Here is a 14,020-nt window from a genome sequence, read left to right on the forward strand (position 1 = left end):
GCTCTAAGAGTGGTCTTAAGGCATTTGCTTTCCAAAGTACAGAGCCAGGAGGATTAAGAGAGGAGAAGCTGAGGAAACCAAAGGCACTTTCTGCCACCCACCTGAAGGTCTATCAAGGCAGTGAATAATCAAACTATGGGTTTTGCTGATTCAGCTGGTCCAGGAGACAAAAATCATGATTTGGGACTTGCTGATTCTGCCAATGACTTTTTTCAATTGTTTAGTTCCCCCCAGAAAAGGGTGAAACATGACTAAATAGAGAGAATTTTGAGACCTCTTGCTAAGTAAGGTTCAGAGGGGGCTGAAGACTATTATAAACCAAGTGGGTTCATGGAAAGAGTGGACCTGATCCCTGGCCATGCAGTAATTTTTGCTCCATTCCAATTCTTTCTGTTGTTAATGTTATCCTAAAAGTTAAAAACTAGGTAAATCAGGGTGAAACCGTAGGAAAAGAACCCGAGATTTTGGGTTAAAGAACCTGGGTTCAAATCCTGATTCTGCCATTTACTGTCTATAAGACCTTATGCAAGTCACCTGTGTCAGTCTCAGTCTCAGTTCCCTCAGATGTGTAATGAATGGAATTAGACTCGATGACCCCTAATCCCTTCTAGATCTAAACTGATCATTCTATGAGCCCAAGACAGAATGCCCTCACCTATATTTTCTCCTAAAATAAGAGAAGTTTAAAATAGGAGAGTTACTGCCATAAAGCATTATTCTATTTCACTCAGCTAAAGTGGTTTCTAACTTAAGAAACCATAAACAAAAGGGAAAAAGACTTTCCATTCTTTAAGAAAGAAAATCCACCTGAATTGCAAGTCTTGATAATAAGTTGTTTCTCTAGTCCTTCTGGCAGACTGCTGACCCCCCACGAAGTCCCCTAACACTTCCTCTGCCCACGGTGTCATTAGTAAAGAACCCCACAGCAACCTGAGCTTAGCGGGACTCTCCATTCAGCCCAGAGCCCAAAACCTCAAGATCACTAGCCCATTGTATCTTCTTATCTTGTGGGCAACAGTTCCCTCTACTCTGATTCTCTAGAGAAAGGTGTTTTTTTTTCTTACTGAGAAATACACTCATCAAGAGTATTGACCTGTTATTTTTAACAGTGACTCAAAAAAGAAAAATAATAAAATGAAGGTTAAAGATCAGCTAGTTGGAAACAGCAGAAAGTCCCAGAAATCAGTTTTGTTCTCTTCACCCCCCCACATATCCGTCTAAATTGTTCACTTCAAACTCACATGTACAAATCACTTTAACTCACTTTAAAGCACTTTAAACTCACATGTACAAATATATAAAGCCTGAATAGGAGAGTAGATGGGGAAAACAGAGAGGGATGAGTGTCAAAAGGGGATATTCACTTAACTATATCCAGAGTTATCAAAATACAATTTTAAATTCTATATACATCTTTGTGGGACAGGCTGCTCAGAACACTACTTCCATTTTACAGGAAAGGAAACTGAGGCACCAGACAAAGATTAGATTTATCATTCCCCCTTCACAGTCAAGATGTTTTTGGTGACAGGACAAAGAGAGGAACATCAGTGACTAAACAAGATAAAACTTCAAGTTCTTCCACTTCTATGCTTGATCATAGAATCACCTTGTCACTCCCACATGACCCTTTTGATGGCCGAACCTTCTGCAATGTCACCGACTTCATAGACTCCATATCTTTACTGAGCTAACCAGTTCCCATTATCTCGGTTGTACGTATTATCAGGCCCTAAGTACTTTAGATCTCCCTCTCTACATATTTTTGTGTTTGGAGTATTAGTGAAAGATTACAAATGAATGTAAAAATAGATCAATACAGTAAGCTTTATCAGTCTGCCGATCAAATGACAAAGGAAATTGTCAAGACTGGACAAGGAGATTTCAAGAGGCCCATGGACTTGGTTGTCCCCTACTCACATGGCAGGAACTATAACTCAGACTGGACATGTCTGTTAGAGGCCATGTGTAAAATTGTTTAAGCATGGAAATGCTACAATAAAATGCCTGGGCTGGCAATCTTCTGCACAGCGGCCTCTGAAGGGAGATTTCTAAGGGCCTTCTGAGAGATACTATATGATGACAGAATAAAGTAGTAAAGAAGGTTGGACTTGGAGGTAAGAAAGGCCTGGGTTTGAATCCTAGCTCTGATACTTCCTACTCAGAACTTCAGTTTTTCCATCTGTAAAATGGAGATAATAACACTTAGTCTACCCACCTACTGCAAAAGTGATTTGTAAGTTTAAAGTGTTATAGAAATGAACATTATGGGGCAGCTAGGTGGCACAGTGAATAGAGCACCAGCCCTGGAGTCAGGAAAACCTGAGTTCAAATCTGGCCTCAGACACTTAACACTTACTAGCCCAGTGACCTTGGGCAAGTCATTTAACCCTAACTGCCTTACCTAACCCCCTCCAAAAAGAAAAAAAAAATGATATGAACATTATGTTACTTGTCATTATCTTAAAGAAGGGGTTAATACATTTTAAAGTTTCATCTCTGATTTTCATACTCCCCCCAAAGGATTCCATGACATTAAAAAGGTTTTTAAAAAACTTGTTTTAAAGAATTTAAAAATAGAATTCACTTTTCAGATTTTAATTACTTCCCTATAGTTATTCCTTCTTGAAATGCTTTAAAGATCCACACAGCCATGGATACCTCATCTAATCTGTCCTCATTTCTTGGACCCAAAGACCAGGATTTTCCCTTGGAATCTATTTCCAATGGAATCTCATAGTGCCATAGGACAGTACTGACAATAACAGCAATGCTGATTGATTACAAAATGGAAGAAACACAGCAAAGTTGCTCCAAAAGGGAGAGCAGATGACATCTTTCTAGCTCGGTTTCCATTTCAAACAAAGAGACAGCGGAACAGTCAGAAGGCTGCCAGGGGAAATGAATTCAGTATGGCTGGGAGCTGAAACACCAATGAAACCCAGCTTCAGACATTTGTATCACATGCTACAAAATCAGCCCCAAAGATAGAGGGTGTCTGTTTTGTTTTTACACTTAACTTTGGCTGCAGCCACAAGATATTCAACACATGTAATGGGTTCTCTTTTCTGGGGACTGACGATTTGATTTAATTTCTCTGGACAGTTTCTTGACCACATCATGGGCTACAAGGGGGGAAAAAACTTCTCAAGTGAAAAAAGGAATGACAGAAACATAGAAGTAATTTATTGTCCATTAAAATCATGGCAGGTTCTCCAGGTCAGATTAAAATCTGGAAGATAAAAAAAAAGAAGAAGCATATTACATGTAGGGCTGGAAATGCTGGCTTAATCATCTCTTGAATGATTTGATATATGGTTCTGTCTACAAGAAAGCTAGGTGGCACAGTGAATTAAGCAATGGCCCTGGAGTTGGGAGGACCTGAGTTCAAATCCAGTCTCAGACACTTAACACAAAAATTAGCCGTGTGACCTTGGGCAAGTCACTTAACCCCAATTGCCCTCCAAAAAAAAAAAAGATATGGATGGAGTGGATGGAGCACTCTATCCAGAAACAGGAAGACCTGAATTTAAATCCTACCAGACATTGACTAACTATATGACCAGGCAAGTCACCTAATTATCTGTAAAACGGGGGCAATAATAGTACCTATTTCACAGGGTTGTTGTAAGGATGAAATGTTCTACATAAATAATTATTTATTATTAATAATTTTAGCCATTGTCAATTGTTATAGCCATCTATAACATAAATAATATCTATTCCTAGAAGTTATATGGTAGGTAGAGAATTGTCCTCCAAGTCAGGAAGACCTGAGTTTGGGTTCTATCTTTGACACATACTGGCTTGGTGACTTTGGGCAGGCCTCTCAGTCTTCTGGACTCCTCTCAAAAGATGAAGTTGCTGAGGGGCCTTTATAGAAGGGCTTTCTTCACCTGGGAGCTCCTCCTATGCTGATGAAATCACAGGTCCAGTGCCTTTCCCTAATATTTTTACAATTCATGTTCTACTTTAAATTATGTTCAAACAGTCATCAAATTTTTATTCAATAATTAAGTACTTTGTTGGAAGTTTCTCTTTCCCATACATTTTTTTTGTAAAATATTTTCATTATGTTTTGTGCATGACTTCACATGTCTAATTGACACCATATTGCTTGTCTCCTCACTGGGTGGGGGAGGGGTGAGAGGAAAGGAGAGAATTCAGAATTAGTGGATTTTTTTAATGCATACATAAATAAATTTTAAAATTGCAAATATAAACATTTGTATGATATTTGATCTCTCTACAGAATTCAATATCATTGAACAAGCACTGATTTTCTCTTCCTTTGCTTTTGTGACATTCTATTGCCTTAATTCTCCCCCTACTTCAGACCACATCTTTTTCATCCCTTTTGGTGCCTGCATTTCTTCCTACACCTACAGTTCTTGATCCTCAAGTCTTTTCATTCTGTGTTGTGACCCTCACAGATCACATCCGTTCCCATCATTTCAGCTATGGCTTCTGTGTGAGGGACTCCTAAATTTATGTCTTCAACACTGACCTTTCTCCCACACTTTAATCATTTGTTTCCAATTCCTAGCTAAACATCTCCATTCATACATCTACTATCACTTCAAATTCAACAGCTCTAAAATCGATTCCTCATCGCTCACCCAAATCCAGCTGACCCTCCAGATTTTCTATCAATAATATCATTCTCCAGCTACCCAGACCCCAAACTATGGGTTTACCTGGGATTTCTTCTTCTCCTTTGTCTCCTACCTTAAATCATTCACCTTATATTGTCCATTATTCTTTCATAATGCTATTCACATATATCGCTCTCTCTCTTCCTTTCCATTCCCCTAACCTACCATCCTTCCTCTGGACTCTATTACCACATGCTGGGACTCTTCAAAAGTTACCTAACAAATCCCCCATCTCCAGTTTGAAGCAACCCACACACTGCTACCAGATTAAGCTCCCGAAGCACTGCCTTGCTCACACCTCCCCAACTCAAAAAGTTCCCATGACTCTTCACTGCTTCTATAGAATAGAGTCCAAATTCCTTGGCCTGGAATGCAAAGCACTCCAGAATCTGGCTTCCTTCTATCTCTCTAAATTTATTTCCCATTATTCACCAACACAAACTGTCCTCACTTGCAGAATTGCACCAGTAGTTCAGAATATTTTATGAAGGATTTCTTAGCTTTCACTGAACTTTCAGGATAAATTCATTACAGTCAATCCCCAAATCTTTGTACCCAAATCACAGAGCTGCTTGGGCAAGAGACAGACACATAAAACAACTGAAGGAAACACATACTAAAAATACCTTCCCCAGAGGAAGAGACATCCTGGCCAAACAAAATAAAGACAAAAAAAGAGAAAACCCCTAAGGAATCTGGAGATCCCACAATCTCAGTAATATTTGTTAAGTCTCTGTTTGGGATGGGCAGGAAGGACCAGCATCTCTGGTGTGAGGGCTTCTCATCCCTCTTTGGTGTCCACCTTTCACTTAACTCTTACCTGTGGCTCCAAGAAGCTGTAGCATGTACACTGGCCAAACAAAACTTTTCGTTATGTGTGTAATATGCAAGTATTTCCTGTATGCCCATTATTCACACTTACATTATTTGACTCCTTAGGCAACCAAATTAGAAAATGATGCCTGTTTCAGGACAATCACACAAATTTGCACGTGTAAAGCAAGCAATACAAATGAAATCATGTTTACTTCAGAAAAACAACATTTGGCCTCACTTTCCTCATATGTAAATGAAGCTTTTGGACTAGACCAAGGGTCCATAAACTTGCAGATTTTAAAAAAATATTTTGGTAACTAGATTTCAATTTGTCTCTATTATAATTTTATGTATTTTATTTTATGCATTTTAAAAAGTTAGTCTGAGAAGGGGTCCATAGGCTTCATCACACTGACAAAGGGGGCTATCATGAAAAAAATTAAAAGATTAAGAGCCTTTGAATGGATGACCTTTAAAGGTCTCATAAGACTATAGTTCTCAAATTCTTTGATTCTTAACATATTTTAAGCTAGCTTGGTTTAGTCTTGCTTTTGCATAAAATCAGAATAGACCTAGGTAATACCAATAGAACTAATCTAATTTGATCACAATATTTTGAGCTGGAAGGGATGAAGGGGGGGGGGCAATCACCTAGTCTAATACCCTTATTTTCTGGAGGATGAAATTGAGTTGCAAAGATGTTAATGCCCTGGCCAAAAGTCACAGGTAATAAGCAGTGAACCAGGCTTCAAACTCAGTTTTTCTGACTCCAAATGAAATGTTCTTTCCACTGCACAAAACAAATAGATCCCACAATTTCATCAATGAGAGAAATCTCTCCCCCTGTGCAGATTGTAACCCACCCACACCTTCTTATTTTGTGTAATTCTGACTCATGTCCTCCCATAAGTCTTCCACTTAGATCTACTGAATATTTGAGACATCTTCCTCCCAGTCTTTTGATAATTCATGGATACCAGTGATTCAAGATGTCCATTGGTAAGTTCTTGTGTCACTACATGATGGTCCATGAATATTTGAGACATCTTCCTCCCAGTCTTTTGATAATTCATGGATACCAGTGATTCAAGATGTCCCTTGGTAAGTTCTTGTGTCACCACATGATGGTCCATCTCTTGCCCATTCGTTCTCATGTACCGTGGATAATATCTCTTATGCCAGTTCTAGGCAATATCATCATAAATCATATATGCTGTGGTCTACTTACACCCACTGTACATGGGTCACTCCATTGACCATTAAGTCCCTAGAAATTTTTATTCTTCTGACACTGTTGTTCCATCGTTCTCCATCAATATAGAGAGAAGAATCTAGGAGGCATAGTAGATAAAACACTGGACCTGGAATCAGAAAGGCTTGAGTTCAAACCCACTCTCAGGTACTTACTTACTAGCTGTGTGCCTCTGGACAAGTCATTCAAATTTCATCTGCCGCGGTTTCCTAATCTGTTAAATGGATATGATAATAGTATCTACCTCCCAGGGTTTCTGTGAGGATCAAATGAGATAGTATTTTTAGAGCACTTAGTACATTTTCTGGCACATAAGTAAGTACGATAAATGTTAGTTATTGTTATTGGAAGTGAAGGGAATTTCCACAACAAGAGCTCCCTATGTCATTAAAATCCTGGGCCTGATGCAAACAAAATGCCCCAAAATAAATTAATGAATAAACAGATGGATGAATAAATAAACTCAATACAAAATTTTAAATTCCTTCTCCTAAGATTGATCAGAACTGAACAAAAATGAAACTGCTGCTCACCAGGCCGAGCCTGAAAAGAAAGTCACTCAAAGGAAAGCCTGTTTCAGTTTTGCACATGAATGGTGAACAAGGACAGCTGTGCATGAACCAAAGGGAATTTGCAGAAATTTGTAATAAATCCAAGTCACAGAAATTAAACATGAAAAAGATGCAGCTGGTCATCCCGCTCAGCCCCCTGCATGAACCATTCTTCTAACGTATTTTTCTTCAATTGGATTTTCCAGGGCCTTACCTTCTTTGGCATTTTTTTTTTTTTTGCAATCTCTGTGTGTGGCATTCGATGAAATTAATCCCTTCCCAAGAAGCCAACATTGTCTGAGAGCCTGCTTTCCTGAAATGCACTGCTGTTGTGGCTACGGCCTTTTAGTATCAGCAACAGAAAACAATGTTTTCTCTGGGGCTTAGGTTCTTCAGTGAGATGTGTCTGCCTGGTGGGAGATTACTACTCGGAAATGAGTTGTGTAATCTAAACGATTTGAGTACTGAGATGAAATAAAAATAATCTTAGTTTTAATCAGTCATAGACTGATCCCCTTTCTATGGATAGGTAGATAGACATAGATAAAGATATACATAGATACCTATATCTACGTAGATATATGTATACGCATAAATGTATATACATATACATGCATGCATATATATTATATTATACATATATGGGAAAAGAAACAGAGACAGAGAGAGAATCTTGGATAATGAATACTTAAATAAATGCAATACAAAATTTATTCCTTATTTTAGAAATGATGAAAGAAAGGCCCCAAACTTGCCCAAGGTCATGCAGTGAATTAGGCAAAGAGCCTAGAATACTACCTGAATTGTGTAATTCCCAGTTCAGTGCTTTATTCAGTCCTCATATACAAAATTCCCCGAAGAATTCTAGGTCAAAAATGTGTCAGTGTGGTATAGTAGAAAGACTGTTCTCTCTCCAGTAAGCAGACCTTGATTTCAATTCCATTTCTGATGTTTACTTACTCTATGACCTTCAGAAAGTCATTCAGCCTCCTTGGGCCTCTGTTTCTTCATCTGTAAAACAGAGGTCCTTTCTGGCTTTGTAATCCTACATGTCTGTAGGATGTGATGAGAAAACCTGCCTCTCTCCCTTCTTTTTGGACATGCGTATGTGGACTATAGTGTAGACTGTCAGACTGAGTTGAAATGATGATTACTTTTGCTAAATTGCTTCATTTGTCTTTTTTGTTTGTTTTATTTTTGTTACAAAGAGGGTTTGCTGGGATAAGCTAGGTAGATTCAGAAATCGGAGGGATGTAAAAACAAAAAAAAAAGAAATAACTTATTTTAATTTAAAAAATAAAGTTAAATAAAAAGAATTATGGGTTAACAATTTTCATAAGAGTTTACAAGGATATGACTAATGCAGAAATATATTTAATTTGATTGTACATGTCTAACCTATATCAGATTGCTCATCATCTTGGGGACAGAGAGAAGGGAAGGGAGGGAGGAGGGAGAAAAAATATTGGAACTCAAAATCTTATAAAAATGAATGTTGAAACATTTCTTTATATGTAATTGGAAAACATAAAATACCATTAAGTGAGAAAAAATGTGGTCAACAACAAAAAAAAATTTACAAGGATGAAGAATAGTGCATTTATAAAGCATTTTAAAGTTTTTACAAAGAGCTTTTACAAATATTTTATCATTTTGTCCTCATAAGAAGCCTGGGATGTGGGTGCCATTATTATCCCCCTTTTACAAATAAAGAAACTGAGGCAAGCAGATGTTAAGTGACTTGCCCAAGATCCCTCAGCCAGTAAGTATCTGGTCTTTCCATCCCCAAGCACAGCTCTGTTCCCACTGGGCTACTTTCTGTGCAAACTAAAGGTACTTTTATAGTTACTATTTGGGCAAGATTTATACTTTCATTAAGAATATCTTAAAATTTCTTCATGGTCCTTGAATGAAGATCCACAGAAAAATGGACATAGAGCTTTTCCGCAAGTTCCTTTTCTTCCCAGTTAAGCGTCATATTGTGTTAAATATTTTTGCCTCATTGTTTACACTTCCCAAATATTCGTGGGCAATTGTCAGGTCTCACTTAGTCTTCACTTAGTTAAACACATTTAGCTTCCTTAATCTCTCCTCACAAATCAATTCTCTAGCACTGTTTATCACTGTTAACTGCTCTCCCCGGGACCTCCCTGGTGTTTCTCATCCTAGAGTTCTCCAAGCAGCAGACAGTGGCCCAGGTGTGGTCTCAACCACCATGGCCTCTCTCTCCCCTGTAATGCAAGGTCCCTTTGGGGATTGCCCAAAATAGCCATCTCAGCCATCTCACCCATCATGTCTAGCCCTTATCTCATTTTTCCCCTCAGTCACCTTGACATTTCCTCCTTCGTTTATTGGCTCCTGAAGACTGACTTTTGTAGATTTTTAACAATGATTTTCCTGTATTTCACATTTAAAGGCCAAATTAATCATCTTTGGCTTTTTTTTCTGTCAACCTGGTTCTTCAAGATGATTTGAAGGATGGTCATGAGAAAGAAAAAAACTCTGGGAGGGTAGGAACATAACACAGCAGTAAGCATTATTACGGACACGTTGGCACACATATTTAAGAGTCTTCAAACTTGATTCTATATTTTCTCATAAATTTAGCCATTAAGAAGAACATAGAACTGAGATTACATCTGATTTCAGATGTCTAATCTTCCTCGACTCAGGGCACACTGCACTTTCTAATGTCTTTTCATTATTACTGTATAGATGGGGATTTTGGTGGTTAGGCCCCAAAGAGGTGGGGGTAGGGAGAGGGCAGGGTAGAGAAAGAAGCAGGAAATACTTTTAAAGAGAGCAGCATGTATTTGTCATTGTTCTTTGTCTGGGCAAAAAAAGCAGGCAAAGCTGCATCTTCAGTAAATTTCATTCTTTTAGTAAGCAGAAGCTTTAACATTTTCTGCCTTATTAAAAGAAGCAAACACTCTCAAACAAAAGTTGGTAACCAATGGACACCATAATACAACTGATAATTAAAAAGTAGGTATGGGGTAGGCATAAGGATATCATTATCTATATTGAAAGAAGCTGTAAATTGTCAGAATATCCCTTGAGATCCTCCCCCCAAAAAAATTTAAGTAATAGAAACAATTAGACTTGTTTTGGTTTTTTGTTTTTGCTTTTTGGAAGGGGGAAGGGAGGTCAATTGCAGTTAAGTGACTTGCCCAAGGTCACAGGGCTAGTAAGTGTTAAGTGTCTGAGGCCAAATTTGAACTCAGGTCCTCCTGACTCCAGGGCTGGTGCTCATTCACTGAAACACCTAGCTGCCCCAACAATTAGACATGTTGGCTGGGTTCCCTATCCAGTCCTCCAAAGTCAATTCAATGTAGGATAACTTGAAGGATTATGCTTCTATTACTAGAAAATCTAACCACCGCATGCAGTAATTTTTGTCATTGTTCTTATTCAGAATTTCAGTCTGAGATTCCAGAATCAAAGGATCTCAGAGTTGGAGAGGTCTTCTGACATCATCTCATACCTGATGTAAACCCTGCTTGGACCATCACTAACAAGAAGTCCTCCAGTCTTTACTGGAAAACATAGAGTGAGGGGATGTCCCAAGACATCCCAGGTCACTTTGGGAGCTCTAATTATTAGGAAGTTTTTCCTGACATCAAGACCAAATTTGGATCTTTATAGCTTTCTCCAACTGCTTCTCAGTCCACCCTCTAGACCCAAACAGTATAATTCTTAACCTTCTTCCACATAGCCCTTTAAATACGTAAGATCAGCTAATATATTTTAAGTGGCACAGTGGATAGAGTGTTGGACCTAGGGACCTGAGTTGAAATCCAGATTCAGACATTTACTAGTCATGTCACCCTAGATGAATCACTTGACCCTTTTTCCCTCAGTTTCCTTATCTACAAAATGAGCTGAAGAAGGAAATGGCAAAACTACTCCTGTATCTTTGTGAAGAAAACCCCAAATGGACTCACGAAGAGTCAGACATGACTGAAACAACAGAACAATAACTTGTCATTCCTAAATCTTCTCATCTCTAGGCTAAACACACCCAGTTCCTTCAATGGCATGAATTCAACAACATGGTCACCTTAAGACCATAGGCTCTTCTTCTAAAAAAATCTCTCCTAGAAATCTACTCGAATTCCCTGTAACAGGGGTAGGGAACCTGTGGCCTCCAGATCACATGTAGCCTTCTCGGTTCTTGGGGGCAGCCTTTTGACTGAATACAAGTTTTACAAAACAGATCCTTTTATTAAGGGAATTTGCTCTGTGAAGTTTGTGTTCTATCAAAGGGCTACACTTGAGGACCTAGAAGGCCACATATGGTCACAGGTTCCCTGCCTTATAACAAGGTGCCCAGAACTAAATGCTAGAAATTGTCTGAGACTAGATTTGAACTCAAGAAGATGTCTGCCTGACTCCAAGCCCAGGACTCTGTTTACTATGGCATCCCTCATCTTCCCCAAAGCACTATATAAATGCTAGCTAGATATTATTTTGTATCCATATGTGTTTCTAAAAGTTCCTCTGCCAATACCTTTGCTATAAATCCAATGTTGAGAACAACCACAATATTCTTAAGTGCTCTGACCAGGGTAGGGTACAACAAACCTATCACTTTTCAAGTACTGGAGAGATGCCATTTTCAACATTTCTTAAGATACAAGATGAAGAGATATTATAACAGTGGACAGCTAGCTTTAGGGCCAGGAAGAAATCCTACTTCTGACATACAACGGCTGAGCAATCCTGAGCAAATCAAGGCAAGAACCTGCATTAATAAGGATATGGTCATACACAAGCAAAGTCACAGACCCTGAGCTCTTGAATTATAGGTGTTTTTGGCCAAGATCAATCTTGCCTTCCTCCAAAAACCCCAGATCTTGTTCATACAAGCTATTTTCTATCCAGGCTTCTTCCATCTCATATTGAAGTTGATTTTTCTGTAACACAAACATAAGGCTTTATGTTATAGTCACTCCTAGCAAGTTTCTTCTTCATTGAGTTAGCCCAATATTTCAGACCAGGGGTGGGGAACCTGCAGCCTTAAGGCCACATGTGGCCTTCTAGATGCTTAACTACACACTAAAATATAGATTAAGATTCTAAAATTCGCACTAAGGCTCTAGAAGGCCCCATGTGGCCCTAAGGTCACAGGTTCACCACCCCCGTTTTAGATTGTCAAGATCTGTTTGGATCCGGACTCTTGTCATTAACAACTTGTTAGCTATCTCTCCTCACTTTGTATAGTCTGCAAATTTGATAAACATTCTACTGTTCTCTTTAAATCATTGATAAAAAAAAAAGTTAAAAATGATAAATCTTTCTCTAATTCAGGGTTGGGAGGGAGAGAGGAAACTCAGACCTCAAAATGGAACAAAAAATTCAATAAATAGAAAGATAATTTTTTCTTAAATGATAAATGTGTACTAATCACAGATCTCTGTAACCCACCACTAGAGAACTCCTTTCAAATTGACACAGACACATTAATATTTTGGGGGTCCGTTCATTCCACCAATTTCAAATGTTTTTCATGGTAAGTTCATCTTGGCCAGATCTCTCCATCTTTCCCTAAAAAGAGCTTGAGGATACCAAGAATCAATCTTCTCACTGAAAGATTTCCCACCCACCCCTGGCTCACCACTCCTGTATGACACTGGGGAGAGGGTCACAGCTCCCATGGCCCAAACCTTGCTGATTTCCTAAAGGAAGAGTTTAAAGATATCAGAGGCAAATGAGCAGACACTGTAAAAATCTGAGAGTTTCTCAGCCCTGGTCAGCATCTTAATCACCCCTTCCTAGAATTCTACAGGCACCCGGAAATGTTTGGCCTACTCTGCCTCCCAGATCCACCCTCCAGGCCCTCTGCAGAATAGGCTAAATCAGATAAGGCAGTTAGAGCACTGGACCTAGAGTCAGGAAAGCCTCAGATCAACTTCTGTCTTTGACACTAGCTGTGTCACCCTGAGCAAATCATAGGGGCAGTTGGGTGGTGCAGTGAATAGAACACTGGCCCCGGAGTCAGGAGGACCTGAGTTTGAATCTGGCCTCAGACATGTACTAGCTGTGAGACCTTGGTCAAGTCACTTAACCCCAACTGCCTCAAAAAAAGAGAGAGAGAAAAGAAAAAAATCATATAACTTCTCTCAGCTTCATTTTTCATCTGTAAAATAGGGGTAATAATAGCATTCTCCCAGAGAGCTGTGAGTTTGAAATGACATAATAATAGGTAACATTTATATAGCAATTTAAAGTTGCAAACCTTAAACAATATGATAGTCAACACTTACATTGTAATTTAAGTAAATAGTATGCAAATGCTAGATATTACTACTACTTCTACTCATTATTATTATAAGAAAATATCTTACTTCTCCCCAATTCTCCTGTTCCCAAAGTAAACACAAACCTCTTGAGATGTTCCCAAGGTTCTTTCACTCTTAGCAACAACAGACACATAGAAAGATTGTAAAAAAAAAAAATAAAAAAGGAAAAAGTTACAAAACTTATTGTCTTCATTTTGACCCTAACCTATGATGTCATGAGCATATTGGGGCTCCCCAGTGAGGAAACTCCCTGTATCCCAATAGAGATCTGTGCCTGCCCTGTGATTTTTACAGTATTAGAGAGAGGCTGGAACCACTGTGAGCTTAACTTGTGCAAGCTGACTGAGGTCCTTCCCAACTTTGAGGGTCAGTTCTCTATCCATCACACCACACTGCCCCAGAGCCACTGGAAGCCTAAATAAAAAGTTCTAAGCCCCTATTTCC

This window comes from Petaurus breviceps, unplaced genomic scaffold (assembly GCF_028583685.1).
Source record: "Petaurus breviceps papuanus isolate PSGF00001 unplaced genomic scaffold, PetGlider_PUasm1.0 126, whole genome shotgun sequence".
In the NCBI taxonomy this organism is placed as follows: Eukaryota; Metazoa; Chordata; class Mammalia; order Diprotodontia; family Petauridae; genus Petaurus; species Petaurus breviceps.